Source organism: Gallinula chloropus (genome assembly GCF_964237585.1).
Source record: "Gallinula chloropus genome assembly, chromosome: 10".
In the NCBI taxonomy this organism is placed as follows: domain Eukaryota; kingdom Metazoa; phylum Chordata; class Aves; order Gruiformes; family Rallidae; genus Gallinula; species Gallinula chloropus.
In genome coordinates, this window is record NC_140095.1 from 2,216,698 (window position 1) to 2,231,007 (window position 14,310).

Consider the following 14,310-nt stretch of genomic DNA (forward strand, 5'->3'; position numbering starts at 1 on the left):
CCCAGGGCACTGCTTTGGAGGAGGACATCCCTGCAGCAGCTGGTGGTCCTGCTCAGCTAGGAGGGGATAACCCACAGCAGGCTGGGCAGTGCAGGACACCAAGAGGTAACACACTGCATCTTACCAGAGGTTTAAAAAATACCAGTCTGACCTCCTTTAAGAGACCACATACAGGAGGGTTTCATAGAATCCCAGACTGGTCTGGCTTGGAAGGGACCCCAAGGGTCACAGAGCTCCAACCCCCTGCCACAGGCAGGGACACCAACCTCCAGGCCTGGAGCTACACAAGGTTGCCCAGGGCCCCAGCCAACCTGGCCTTGAACACCCCCAGGGATGGGGCACCGACCCCTTCTCTGGGCAGCTTGTCCAGCCCCTCACCACACTCTCTGTAAAGAGCTTCCCCCAATATCTCATCTCACCCTTCCCTCCTCCAGCTCCACTCCATCCCCTTGTCCTGCCAGCATCTGCCCCTTTAAATAGTTGATTCCTCTGAATCAACTTCATCTTGAAGCCGTGCTCTAGAGGCCTCCCGACAGTCCCTGCCACTCACTATCAAACCAGAACCATCTATACAAACTAGAACTGTTCCAATTTTACCCTGATAATCAAGCACATGGTACCTGCCAGCTTCCAAGTACCCAACCTCCAGATATCCTAGTACTTCAGGCAAGAGCATCTCCTAAGATGCAGCATTTACTGACCACCCCACCCCTGGGGGACTGTCCCACAAGATACAGCATTTACTAAACCCTCTAGGTACAGGGGGAAGGGGTTTGGGGATGCAGAGGAAGGACCCCAACACGTGCATCCAAAGACTATGAAAAGCTTCTCATCTCCACACAAATAATACATTAGTTAAGATTTAAAACAGTCTACAGACAGCAATTACAGCCTGTTAGATATACCGCATAAATGGGGGTATAACAAGGAGTGAATTTATCAGTACACAAAGTGATACAGAATAAATCTAGGTGTTCTGTCCCTTTACCCTCAATGTTTAAAACAGGAGCAGGCTGTAGTCCAGTTGATTTTAATTCAAATTTCATTCTTCCCTTCCTTTCTCCAAGCTGCCTCACAAGCTGGAGGAGCACACACATGGCAGAGAATATATTACTAACAACTCTTAAAATAATGCCAGGATATTAGATCTTCAACTGCATATAAAAGTGATACACTGTGTCTGCCTTATTCCAAGCTCATGCTTTGAAATTACACTGATCTGAATTATAAGGGAAAGCTTTTATCAAAACCCTCTGCAGTTTTGCACAACTTTGTAGTGTGTCAGACTGGGAAATACAACATCAGTGGGAGAAGGAGCCCAAAATCATCCCCGTGACTCCCCAGCCACCTGGAATAACCACCACTGCAGCTGAAGATCACCATTAAGTGAAGCACCATTTGCCAATCTGAAGGTAATTAGAAATTTCATCAGTAATTCAGACTCTTGGACAAGCAGAGCTGAGGCTGAGTGGACTCCAGAAGGCTGCTTTGGCCTGTGCAGGATGGCACAGACAGGCTGGTAGGACCCAGTGAGCACGGTCACAGCAAAGGTTAAGGTGACATTTATTACTTGGGAGGTTTTAAGCCATCAGGTGCCACACAAGCAGTGACTAAACCAAAAACAACAGATACGCTACACAGCCAGTACCTTCCAAATGCCAGTAAGAGCGTTACAGTACTTAAATGTACATTTGCTGCATTCATGAGCACAAACCCAAGCGTGGGTGTAACTACACGTGATGCTCTGGGGTTGCAGATATAATTTAAGACATAAGCCAGATAAGGTAACAAACATAATGGGTAAAAATGGCCAAGGAACTGAAATACTGGCACAGCTGGTCTAGTCTGCCCTTGGACTGTGCTGTCAGTGTCCAAATTTGGCATCCCACAGCACACCAACTGTGCCTGACTCCTTACAGGGGCCATTTAAGGTGCATTAGTGAAGTTTGAACATCTCACAGCACAGAGAGGGGAGAAAGCAAAGGGGAAGAAGGAAGCTTGGCAGCACTTGGAGGTGCAAGAGCCACCGGTATTGTGAGAGCACCCAGAGCATCCCTCTGAGCTCTGCACTGAGGAGCCCCCAGGAGCGTGGGGTGCTGTGCACCTGGGTCTCCTAAGACTTCATCAGGAATGTGGGTAGCAAGCCCTGGGTGTGGCCTGAAAGCCAAATGAGAGCAATTAAGGATTTCTGCAGAAGCACAGAGCAGTTCTGGTTGTGCAGCCTGCCAGCCTGTACCACCACTGCTCAGGAGCCATCAGTGACATCCCAACATCTCCATTAGCAATTCAGCACAAACCAACTATACACATACCAACACAGGGTGATTCTCTGCTCTCACACTATCCAGCTAGGATATCCAGGCTACCTGCCAGCAGTGCCCTGGAAAAAAGACTACAGAACTTCATTTCTGAGACACAGAGCTGTGCTGACGTGCTGGTGGAGCTCCCTGCAGCAGATGGGAGCCCTGCTGCTGGAAGGGCTGACAAAGACTTACAGCACTGCTCTGCTGCACCAAGGGTTGGGAAGAGATGAGGGACTTGCCCCAAGCATCACAGCAAAACCAGCTTGGCTCCTGCACTTGCAGAAAGCAGGGAAGAGCAGAAAGGCTTGCTGTCCAATTTCAGGATTTAAGAAGATGCTCTTTGTAAAATGCCCCAACGGGTTGAAGAATCAGTCTGAGCTACCTCACAGGGACTGAGGGGAGCAGTACCTCTGGCTTTCCATCAGGATTGCCTGGCCAAGTTCTCCTGGAGGTGTAGCTCCAGGGTTACTTCAGACCCAGGCTATCCATATCTCTGCTGCCATGCTCGCACCAGAAGGTCCTATCAGCCACCAACAATGGCAGCAGCTCACAGAGCCACATTTGAAAGCTCCTTTCATGAAAGGAGCTGTGACTCCAGGTTACATCACCTGGTGCTGCACAGGTAACTCAGAGCCCTTCCAAGCCAGCACAGAGCTGTCCACGAGAAGTGGTCACCCCTACAGCATCCACCCTGAGCATGGAAGCAGCCTTGAAAGCAGATGCAAAGCCCCTCCAAAAATACCTCCCTACAGCAGTGAGCTCCCTCTTAGATATTTTGGCCCATACTCCTCCAACTCCACCAGATTTAGTCCCATGACGGATCAACCCTGGGAAGCTGCACCACTTCACTCCACAGAGGTCCACATGCAGCAACCAAGGGCTTCAAGAGCTTTCCAGCACCTCCGAAGAGGGGAAGAGAAATTTCACAACACAGGTGACAGCAGTGTTCTCCAAAATTAATACAGATCAGGTAAATTAAGGCTTTTCCAATAAATACTAACATCAGCCCTTTTTTAAACTAGGTGTCCTGGTTTAGCCCATTCTACTCCTATGGAGTCTCAGACTGCTTATTACCTCTTCCCAGGAACAGCCCCCCCCCCCCCAAACAGTTTGAGACACAGAAGGCTGAGTATCCAAAAACACACATCCCTGCTGTGTTAGAGTCAATTCCTCATGCAGCAGGGCTCTATATCCCAGTCTTTGGCCCCAAGACTTACTTTTCCTTTACAAATGCAGAGCACAACTGCAATCATTCTACCACAGACCATGAAGAAATCAATTTAGCAATCCAAACATAAATTAAGCAATGTTTTTGATTCAGTAAACTTGTTCCTCCGTAGATCAGAGCAAGTATTAGTGAAGGTCAGTGACCCATCCCCAAGATTTGCTTTGATGAAACTCATAGGAATTTTAGATCAGAGCACACTTCAAATTATTTGACCTGGAAATTAACCCTTTACATATTTTTAAGTGATTTTAACAAATTGCTAGGAGCTTTTCTGTTTGTGATTCAATGGTTTAACAGCATATTAATGAAATTACTTATTAATCAAAGCACCAATTCAGTAACTTACAAATACTTCTCCTGAATAAGGATCTCCAAACTGAGCAAAGTCCAACATCACTGGGGGTCCTGGTGGATGACAAGCTGCCCATGAGCCAACAGTGTGTCCTGGTGGCTAACAGGGCCAATGGGATCCTGGGGGGCATCAAAAGGAGTGTGGCCAGTAGGTCAAAGGAGGGGATCCTCCCCCTCTACTCTGCCCTGGTCAGGCCCCACCTGGAGTGTTGTGTCCAGTTCTGAGCTCCCTGGGATAAAAAAAGACAGGGATCTCCTGGAGAGAGTCCAGAGGAGGCTACAGAGATGAAGGGCCTGGAGCATCTCCCCTGTGAGGAAAGGCTGAGTGAGCTGAGGCTGTTCAGCCTGGAGAAAAGAAGCCTGAGAGGGGATCTGATCAATGGGTATCAATAGCTGAAGGGTGGGACACAGGGGGACATGGGCAGCCCCTTCTCAGTGTCTGTGGGGACAGGACAAGGGGCAATGGCCTCAAGTTGCAGCACAGGGAGTTCCACCCCAATCTGGGGAAGAACTTCTTCCCAGTGAGGACGAGGGAGCCCTGGGACAGGCTGCCCAGGGGGTGTGGAATCTCCTTCTCTGGAGAGATTCTAGCCCTGTCTGGACACCGACCTGTGTGCCCTGTCCTAGGGACCCTGCTTTGGCAGGGGGTTGGACCCCACGGGCTCTGGAGGAACCTTCCAACCCCTACAGTTCTGTGATTCTGTGATCACTAGAAAAGGATTTCAGGCAATTTTTATTATTCAGAAGGTATCAGGGTTAAATTATGGTCTGAAAGAGAAAATAAACACCTTTTGAGAGAAAACCACCTTTCTCTCAATGTCACTGACCTACCCGAGAGCTAAGTTCAGGGCTCCCCGATTCATCTTAGTGCTCAGTCCCACACTGTACAAACACCTTGTGGAAAAAGCTTTCTGTACAGGTTTTTTTTTTTTTTTCAAGAAAAGCCCTGCATTATAACTTACATCCCTTCAAGTGACTTCAACTGTGCTCTCTGCACATTAAAAATGTTAAATTCTGGGCAAATCAGAACAAATATATTCCTTGCTCAGATCCTTTCACCTCAAGCAAGATCAAGTAATTGGTACAAGAACTTCATGGGTTTTTAGAGGAAAATCAAGGGAATTAACATCTTTCAAGCAGCGTAATAGCTCTACAGTTTATGTTAAAGTAAATCATCTGAGTAATGAATTTAATTCCTCAGAGTAACTTTCCAGAAAAATCAAAACTAACACATTTTAATGAAGAATGAAAGAATTTTTCACTGCAGAAGTCTGCAAAATATTTGAGTATTTTTAATAGAAAAGCAAAAGTGAGCTGAGACAATCCCAAAGCATGTTTAACAGCCACGTGCTACCCAAGTACAGACAGCAACAAAGCAGTGGCAGTGTGGAAGGGAACTGGTTCTCTTCACTTTGACAGAACAGAAGATGGATACCTCAAGGAAAAAATACACCCAAGACAGACCTCAGAATCTCCAATTCCACCAAAATGATGTTTCAAGTCCTGCTAAGCAGGAAAAAGCAGCTTTTTAATTGGCTTAAATGGCTTTATTGAAATGACACACACAACAGCAGTATTTGTAGATGGGATGTGACTGGGAGAAACGGGATTCTCTAACCAGAACAGAAGTCCTGAGGCTTAAACAGATCCAATTGCAGCATGAATCCATCAAGGCTCATCGTTAGCCCGGCACTGACTGATGTCTCTGCTGGTAACCAAGTGTTCCAAGCAGTGGCAGTTAAAACAATAACCGAAGTCTCCTTGCCTCCCCCACCACCTCCCACTTCCAGGCATTGAAGCAATTGTTTAGCAAGCCCATACTAATCAGGAGCTAATTAAATAACTAAAATTGTTTCAGCATTCATCATTTTCTTCCCATGAAGAATCACTTTTCTAGATCTTTATGGCCTTATCCGCATGGCTTGGACACGTGAAGGTCTGAGCTTACCCACACTGTGCTGCCAGCGCTGGGGCAGGAAGGCACCCACCATGCTGGGACCTGTGCCATCCTCATCACCACAACAAAAGCCAACACTGTCACCTCCAGCACCAACAACCTGAGCTGCTTCTCCACTCCTACAAGCCCAGGGACCAAGCACTGCAGAGCCCATCGCTGCCCCACACAAACACAGGAGTCCCACCTTCCTGTTGAACCTGGCATGATCCCACTGGAGAGGGCACCTCAAGATCTTCATCCCTTACTGCAGCCACCCTTCTCCCTTGGTCCCTTTCCAATTGCTTTGTCCTTCACAGGGATTTGATGTCAGAATATCAGGAGGGAAACACTCTGAGCAGTAACTTTGATGGTTCCCTCAGAACTCACTCTTCCTTTAAGGAATACTTTTTTCTTCCCCACCCCCCCCACCCCGCCCCCCCCCCATTCCAACCAGAAGTCCAGCAAAGTCCAGCAACCCAAACTAAAAGCCAGGGCAAAGTTTGCTCATTAAACAGTTTCACTGGCCCCAGCAGCCCCAGGACAGAGCATACCACTAGGTCCTTCAGGGCAGAGACAGCATCTCCCCAGCAGCCAGCTCCCCCACCTCACTCCCAGAAGGATGTCAGCACACAAAGCGTGAGAGCTTCTGCCTCACTGTTTCTTCACTGACCACCCCACCAAGTGTTTAAAACAAGCACACATGGATAAGCCCTCACTTGTTTTCTGTGGTGTGGAGACCCCAACAGAGCACGCACACACACACACAGGAGTCGCAGCTGCTGCAGCAGCCGGTGTACAGTACCTCTTGATGCAGCCTCCCCGCATCCGAATACAGCCTCCTGCTCCTGTCTGCGTCCATCCATCCCCTGGTGACCGACGGGAAAACCCCAAGCAATACTAAAGACAACCAAAAGCTTCTTGATTTCATCATTTCACACCTGTTGAAAACAAGAGAACAGTCGTAAAGCAATCATCTCACACCAAAACCCAGCTCAGATACAACAGCATGGCAGAAGCTTCGGCTGACGGTGCCTCTCCACACCAGGTCAGTGCTGATGGGACACTGCAGCCCCCACAAACACCCAGCAAAACCCCTATGTTCCCTTTCCACACCCATCTGTGTATTTATGAGCTATTGCTGTGAAACAGCTCGTGTGGTGACCAGACACTGGAGGAGAAACATCATGAATTGGGAACTAAGGAAGAATGCAAGGAGCCTTCAGTGAGAACACAACCATGGACAGGAGTTCACAGCCTGGGCAGAAGGATGCAGATACACTAGCAAGAAATGAGGCCAAACTAGGTAATGAAGAAAAAAAGCCACTGGGATTAACCCACCCCATGCATGCTTAAAGGAAAGCAAGGTTTATGGAAAAGGACAGTCAAAGAACAGAGACCACCACAGACCCTCACAGGAGGCCCTCAGAGACCCGAAGGCACTCATGTAATGAATATGTAAATATTATTAGTTCCAGGAAATGAAATTAAAATGCATGTACTGGGATGATACAAGCTTTTTCTCTCCCAAGTGAAGGTACACACATTAGGTTAGAGTGATACCCTGCACACCCAGTGCTGCGATAACAAATGCCTGCTTTCTAAAACTCCAAAACTCAGATAGGTTCTTGACCAACTCTTCCAGTCACACTACCACAGGCAAAACCAAACCACATCAAGCACAACACGATGGTACTGCAGAACCCAGCAAGTGACTTGGTCCCATCTCTGGACAACCCACCAGCACCACGTCACTCACGGTCCAGGACACACACCCATACCCTCAGACCTTCAGGCCAGCCCAGTTTCTGCAGCGTGGCAGAAATATCATCATTCTCCTCAGGTTCAGAGGACAATGCTGCAGGAGACCAGCAAGATGCCAGTGAGGACCTTCTACCACAAGAGCAACCACCTGGAGCAGAAGTTCTTGTCTCACATGGGGTTTTTTAATTAATGTGGAAGAAAACAGAGTGCAGTTACTTGGACACCAGTCAGGCTGAGCTACCACGCGTTGCACACACGCATGGCCCCGCACTGATGCCCTGGCAGCTCAGCCTGGCAAGCTCCATACTTCATCCCAACTTTTGGGGGGAACCGGACAAGCAGATCGTGTCATTACTGCTCACATTGAAAATACCAAAGGCATCTCCAGGCCTGGCACCATTTCCATGGCAGCTGAGGGAAGTGCTGACCTTTCACAGCAGCTGCAGAGGATGCTATGGCAGACCTATAACGAAGCATAATGGCCACTTAATGAGGCAAGCGATGGCATTTCTATAGCATGCAAGTGACAGCCTGCTGCTCCGGCTGAACAACACACATTAACAAGGCGAGGTACCTGCTAAGGGCACAACTAAGCCCTGCTGAATCAAGTCACCATGACATACCTTGCCTTGACAGCACTCATTTAGCAGCATTCCCACACCACGTATTTGCTGCAGGGTGTATCCAAGCCTTGGTGCATCACTATTAATTCTGGAGCCACGACCATTTACACCAGCGCTGACTTGGGCTTGGCCATTTCATCTGCCCAAAAACCCGCTGTCAACGGGAGAGCACAGAGCCTACAGCCACCACACACCGGGCAGCTCAAGCATCACTTCTCCTTGCTAATGTAAACACCCTGAATTGAGAGCACTCAGGATGAAATCAAAATTTATTAGGCTTTCTAAATTCCAATTAGAAGCCTCAGATGTGATGTTACCGGGGCTACAGATAAATGTTTAATAAGCCAAAGTCACTATATCAATAAGCGACAAGTACATTGTTACATTATGAATCGCTCCTGCACAGCAATCCTCTTTCCCACAGTTTTTATAGAGGTATTTTGTATGCTCAGCTGATGCCATCCCTGCAAACACAACTACTTCACTTCACAGTTCTGGAGACCTCTGACTCATATGCTGCTTGAAATTACCATCCTAGAGCAAATCAGGGGACTGGCTAGTTTGATGTATATTCAGTAAATAAGGAACCACTGGGAAGCACGACAGTGTTTGGATTAGGATGCCTACAACAGTGATGAAGCTGAAAGGGCAGCCTCCACCTGCTACAAACTACAGTCGTGTTATAAATGGAATTTGTAGAGCATCTTTCTCCAGTCAGTTTAGAAATCACTTATTTTTATTGCATACTGACTGACAGTACACTAATTGCTCTCACTCATAATAAGAGGAGGACACACTAATACACATCATATATCCAAATAGCCTAAAGCAAGCAACAAATATGCACCATAAATATCGAGTGAGGGTTGACTCTGAAGCCGTACAGCACTTTCACATTACTTGGCACCCTACACCACAGCTCAGCATCGCTTCACCCTGAGGTAAGCGGAAGGCTCCTTGCAGAATCCAGTCTACAGCTGCACCACGCAACAAGGCAACTGGATTGGGGTCCAAAGTTCCCCAAAGTCAACAAATACAATTCGAAGTCACTGAACAGATCTGCACTACCAGCGTAAACTCAGACAAGTGTCACTACCGGCCTCCTTCCCTCACTTGAGCAAGGGGCAGATTCATACGACATGAGCCTGTACAGACACCACCAGCTAGATAAACCACAGCTCACACAGAGAAATGGCTGCATGGAACAAGCAATTTACTCAAATAGAAAAAAGGTGAGCAGCATTTGTGGCTAAACACTAGAAGATTCCCAAGAGCTGAGGGTGGAGGGGGGGCATCTATCTCACACCTGGGCTCAGCAGCACCTGTGAGCAGAGACAGTCTGATCTACCCTGTAAGGCAGAAATCAGCAATTGCAATGCAGACACTAGAAGCAAAACAGCCTATTTCCAAGCTAAGACGGCCCCGATATTAAGGCAGGTACTAAACAAAGCCTGAAAAAGTTTACCTTAAAGGATGCAGTTTCTTCCTCCAGCATCACAGCTCCCTTGCAGCTGGCACTGCCTTGCCAAAGGGGCACTGCCACAAGCACTGCGATGCCACTGGAAGAAGCTCAGACAACAGCTCACTTGAACACACAAGTGCTGCTGTGACAACAGCAGCCACAGAACACAACCCCATCCTGAGCCCAGGCACCGACACACAGCCAGGGAGTCTCAGCAAGCAGGGAAACTGGTGGAGCACCTCACAATGAAGAGGACAAGCAGCGAGCCAAAGACACAAGCACAGGTTGTAGGGCACAGGTTTTAGAGCTGCTCAAGCAAAAAGGGTCACCTTGAGAAACAAAGCCAACTAATGACACCAGCCCTTTCCATGGAGGACAACACAGATTGTTTGAAGTACTATGTGCCATGCAGGGGAAGCAGCTGAACAGCCAGACTGCCGCAGAGATCCCACAACTTTCTCCTCCACAACACGGATGCTTTAAGAATTCAATTACTGTGACTGTAATAAGATTAAAGCATTTGCCCAAAAAACCCCAACAGTTACCAGTTTTGGTTTCAGGGCTATTTAAACTGCAGCTTATTTCTTTAGCATTGAGAAATTAATAGTTCGCAATCACTTCTAATAATTTCCAACGGGCTTCACATTAGGAAGGAGGAGGTTGAACTTAATCACCTGAAGTTATAGTGTTGCTACAGCAAAAGGACCAAAGCATTACCTCCATATAAACTGGCTCTGTTATCACCAGATAAGAATCCTGTCCTCAGTTCCTCTGCCATCAACTATCCCAGTTGCTTCAGCCTTATCTAAACAGCATTTCTATTGCCTGAAAAATAATTTCTAGGTCCATAATCCCTTGTTGAGTGCTACAAAATTAAGCTACAAAATTAAGGGGGAAATCCGTTCTAAGATAACCTTTTAGCAATGCTTAACAAAGGCAAATAACCGTTCCTACAGCATCTCAGATAAATACTTCAAGTTTTCATGCATTGAGAACTCACTGGAACGAGCTCCGATGTTTAGGTACAGACCAGGCATCTCATTTGGGCAAACACACAGGTACCAATATTTAGTCTGTAAATCCCCCAAGGCGTTTCCGTGCTTCCCAGAAAAAATCCGGGGAGCATCATCACCCCAGCGGGGATGTAGCACTGCCAAGGAACTCCTGGACCTCACACACAAGAGGCTCCAACCTTTGCTTCCGTGGCTGCCTCCGCGACACTGGAGCAACGCCCAGCCACGGGCTTACTCCGAGGTTACGCTCGGGGGAGCCCCGGACCACCCGTCCCACCGCCAGCCCAGCGCACAGCCGGTTATCCCCACCACCCAGGAGCGTTTCGGAGAAGTTGGGGAGGAAGCCCAGGAGCTCCTAGAAAACCATCGCTCCTGCCGCAAGCTCAACCCCGCGGGCTGCGGGCGGAGGCTAGAAAGGTCGCCCGGGGCTCGGGTGGGGAAGCGGGGGGGCTCCTACCTCGCTCGTTACCGGCGCCCGCCCCGGGAAGCGCCCGGCCGCGGGCAGCGGGGCCGGAGGCGGCGGGGCCCGTCGGGGCGCTCCGCGGGGATGGCCGCCGGCACCACGGCGCCACCCGGGGGCCGCGGGGGGAAGCGCCGGCTCCCTTCGCAACCGCGGCGGGACGCGCCCCCGGCCCCCGCCGACGGCCCCGAAGCCGCGGCACGGGAGGAACCCGGAGCCGGGAGGAACCAGGGGGGAAGGAGCCGCGTCTGCCCCGCGGGCGGCACTTCCACCGCTCGCTCTCCGCGCTCCGGAACGCGGGGCTGGGGAGGGGGTAACAACCCTCCGAGCCCGTCCCACCCCGCCGGCGGCTCCCACCTGTTACCGCGCCCAGGCGGGGGGTCCGCGGAGGGCGGCGGCAGCATCCGGAGGGCTGCCTAGCCCCGAGCGAGCGCGCCCCGCGGAGCGGACGGCAGCAGCGGCGAGAGGCGCGGCGCCCGCGGGCTCTCTCCCCCTCAGCCCGGGCGGGGACGGCGTCGCTCCGCAGGGCGCGGGAACCTCGCGGGGCAGGGCGGTGCGCAAAGCCGCTGCGGGGCGCTCCCCCGCGGCACTCACCTGGGAGGGAAGCGGGGCGGCGGGGCGCGGCTGCCCGGGACGGGAGCGGCGGCGGCCGAGGACGCGGCGCGGGCCGGGCCGGCCCTATTTCTGCTCTCTGGGCCGGAGCCGCCTGACGTCAGCGCCGCATTTGCATATTCCACCCAATCGCCGGCACCTGTGCGGGCACGCGGGACCGCCCCCTCGGGGCACGCGGCGGGAGGGGGCCGTCGGGGCGCCGCGGGGCGGGGGCAGCGCGGGGAGCGGCGGGGGGAGCGGGCAGCGGGGCACCAGCTCCTTTCCCTTCCGCTCCCCTCCCCTGGCGGCACCGACTGCCGGGTGCGGGGTTGCGAGAGGGGCTGGGGGGACTGCTTGGACACCCTACCCCGCCGGGAGCCTGAGGCCGTCGGTGGGCTAAAGACCCGGGGGTACCCCCTTGGGGTGCGCAGTACCTCGGGGTGCTGCTGCCGATCCCCCCCCCCCCTTCCCGGCAACCCCAGCGTCCGTCCCCGGGAGAGCCGCTCAGAGCAGTGCGGGACCCAGGCTCATCTGGGGCCGGGCGAGAGGCGACCACCGACCCCTCGCGATGTGTCTCTAAAACTGGGGTGTCCTTGTGGGGCACCGAATTTCGCCCGGTGGGACCCTGTAACCCCCCCACGACCGTGCACGGCAACCGCGCAGCGCAGAACACGCAGCTTGCAAAGCGCTCCTTCTGTCCCCACGGACCCCTGGCTCCACAGGAAGGCAAACACACCGCTGCCCATCCATTCTCCTGTGCAGCATCACGTCTGCATCCAAAAACACAATCAAAATAAAGTAAAATACCATTTCCCCATTTTTTTTTTAAAAAGGGATGTTTCCAGGAAGGGAGGGCACAAGGGGACTGCAGAAGCGAAGAGGATTTTTGGGGGGGTCCTTGATTGCAGAGGCAGGAGGTGAGCAGTCTAAAAGCCCTTATAAAACACACTGGGTTTTGTGTTTCTTCCCTATAAAGACTCTTAACAGCTGGATCCCGATGAATTAAATGGGATTTGACATTGGCTTCGGCGTGAAAAGGATGGGACCCATCAGATGAGGGCTTAGAAAGACACAGAAACCACGTCCAGTCCAGAAGAAAAGCCATGCCATGAAGTTACAATCGAGATTTTTCTTTGCCAGGAGCACCAAGTGATCAGACAGGTGGTTTTTTCCATGATTTTTCACACCTTTGGGTCCAGCCTGTTAAATGCAGCACCTCCAAAATACTTCCAGTGTATTAAGAAAATGTAAAAAAAAAATTAGCTTATTCTAGCCAAACGGCTTGTAGAGACTGTTTTAGGAAGGCAACGATCTTGAAATTGCTGATTTAAGGTTTGGATTAAAAAGAAATCACAAATGTAATAAACCGGGGAGTATCCAGGGTGAATTGTGGGTGGGTAATATAAGGGAGGGCTCTGCAGTGTCTTGACAGAAGAAATGAGTGCATATTTCACAGCTGGCCTGTAGGTTTAAGAGGTCTGAGGCTTTAAAAAAATGAAATAAAATAAAGCTGAAATCTAATCAGAGACAAATAGGTTATTTTCAGTGAGATCTTTCTCCTGAGAGAAAAAAATTGGAGATGGTATCGGCGGAGACAACTCTTCCCCATTTCCTGAGGTGAAGGAAGAAAAGTCTGCCCGCTTACCAACATCACTTACGCTATGAGAAGATGTTTGTGCTGTCAATTTAGCCATTTCTCTGTCTCTCTTGAAGGCAGACACAAGCACGACGTGTGCATTAGCAGACATCTGAGGTACCCGCACAGCCCCTATTTATTTATACCCACGCCTGCTTGGGGATGCAGAGTCGGGAGGCGACCGTGTTCCGCCGCCACCGCCAGCTTGCAGAGGTGATGCTCGCGACTGCATTTGTAGCAGTCGGCATATTTTCCTCGCTTTACACCGTCTGATGCAGGCTGAAGTGCCCAGGCTGGACTTGCTGTGCTTCTGCCAAGACAAAGCTCGGCATGGCAGTGCTGGAAGGCTGCTGCGACCTCTTCATGTCATCAGCTGAGGGGTCCCTGGTCCCGGCGTTGAGTCCCCGGGCTCACCTACCTGCAGCTGGGATCGCAGGGAGAGGGATGGCTAAACGAGGAGAGCACTTACCCTGCACAGAGGGTGCGTGGGGCGGTTGGGCTCACGTAAAGCGCCCGTCTGCTCCCCCATCAGTTATCAGATGCCAAAGGCGACCATGTTCCTAAGCCAGGTCTCCTGGATGCACACACCTCCTTTTCCCACCGTGAGCACAGTCAGGTACCAACAGTCATTTTAGCATCTTCTCTCGCACGCTTGGGTCCTATGTGATCCCCTGGTCTTTTGGTTGTGATGTGTTCCAACCTCCTGAGAATACCATTTATAAAAATCAATCAGCAAGCATCCCCTCCTCACCCCCTCACCCTCCATCCAACTCCACCCCCCTCCTCTTCAAACACCTTTTTAAAGGTCCTGAGACCTTCTAAAAGCCCTGTGGAAGCCTGGATGCATCCCAAGGGCAGTTTCTGAAAGGGAGCTGTGGGAGCTTTGCTGAGGGATGATGTCTGCTGTCCCCCCACCGTGCTGGTTCACCCACCTGCAAAGGCTGGG